We start from the raw sequence: 1,624 nt of genomic DNA on the forward strand, positions 1-1,624 counted from the left end.
ACTACTAGAAGTAGGTGGCAATATATATATATATATATATATATATATATATATATATATATATATATATATATATATATATATATATATATACTGGCAGACTTGGTGTGTTTAGGTTGTATAAGAGGGACAATTAATCAGCTGCCCGCTCATAATAAGTTCACGTGCTACGTGACGCCAAACACGCGCATAAGAGTGGTTTCACACTCGTTGTTTGGCTTATAGATGGCGCTGACTGTCGCTCCTACTTCTAAATTCACAGATAAACCCAAAAAAGTGGATGGAGGGAGGGCCGCTGTGATAGCTCAGTGGTTAGAGCATCGAACGCGCAATTCGAAGGTCGTAGGTTCGATTCCTGCTCACAGTTGGTAATTTTTTCATCCACTTTTCTTTCTTCCTATTTACATTCGATTGATTTTAATAACTTCCCCTGTACATTCCTTGGCATTACTGTCTGTGATATCTCATATATATATATATATATATATATATATATATATATATATATATATATATATATATATATATATATATTGTGTGTGTGTGTTTCTTGTGCAAAATCTCTGCAAAACCACTCCCATGTGCAGTTGTACATTTAACGCATAAGGAACCTTTTGCGACAAAAATTGAGAGCGAAGATTTACGCGCCGTAGCTTCTCCTTCAGCATAATAGTATTTTTTCTTCCTTTCTTTCCTCGTGTACCTCTGCAAGTACAGATGCAATCTTGTTACAAAAGAAGGGAAAGAAAGAAAAAGCCAACAAAGTGAGTGTTGAAAATATGCTTTTGAGGATGAAGCGATGGAAAACTCGGGTACGAAATAAAGTGATTTGGCTTTCAAAGCGTTCATAAATATTCGCACAAAACAGGCATTGGCACGCGCACCTCACCTGTAAGATCTTTTTGAGTAGGAGTATCCAGGTGTGAAAGGCTAAGCCGCAGCCGCTGCCCCAGAGCTGCTCTTCTGCTTCAGTGCTTCAGGCATGAAGATGAGCGGTGACAGACAAAAGCCTGTAATGCTGCAAGGCAAAGAAGAGTATGCTGACTAAAAATAAGGCACTGAATGAAGTCACTGAATGCAGGAAGCTGTAGGCTCAGGATAAACAGGGGTGGTTGGTAGAAAAAAATCAATTTGCCCCTCAGGAGTTCTACAACATAGGGCAAGCGGGGAATTTTAAACAGGACGAACAAGGCACTAGAGTTACGTCCAAGAAAGACGACAAAATATATTCCCTTGGATTATGAAAGCTTTTCAACACATATCTTGAATGTTTCATCACAGCTTACCTTCAATCTTGGTAGTGTTTCACGTGACGTGCTTTTTACAAACTAAGTTCCAATATCCATACCCCTGTGCTTTGTTCAGAGAAAGCTTGTCATTATAATAGCACATGGCCACGCGGGTTGAAGAAAATTTGCTGATGCATTTGTATGATTTTGTTCTCTTTATTTGCAACTCTCCTAATTATAAATGTTTCAGTCGTGTTGACCTAGCCATGGAGCTCGGTGAAGGCTGACGCATGTAACAATAAGTGAGAGAGAAACCCGCGAAAGATGATGTCAATCATGATCCTACTTAACTTGTACATGCTTGGGAGGTATTCTTATCGTTTGTTTTGCCTCGT

The 1,624-nt window shown here is 38.8% G+C and overlaps 1 non-coding gene across 1 annotated transcript; it reads left to right on the top strand.

Moving 5' to 3' along the window:
- The first annotated feature begins 294 nt into the window (after positions 1 to 294).
- On the top strand, positions 295 to 367 carry TRNAA-CGC (transfer RNA alanine (anticodon CGC)). Its single transcript has one exon. It is a non-coding gene; the product is annotated as a tRNA-Ala (tRNA).
- Positions 368 to 1,624: the final 1,257 nt, after the last annotated feature.

The sequence above is a fragment of the Rhipicephalus microplus genome, chromosome 3 (assembly GCF_043290135.1).
Source record: "Rhipicephalus microplus isolate Deutch F79 chromosome 3, USDA_Rmic, whole genome shotgun sequence".
NCBI classification, from domain to species: domain Eukaryota; kingdom Metazoa; phylum Arthropoda; class Arachnida; order Ixodida; family Ixodidae; genus Rhipicephalus; species Rhipicephalus microplus.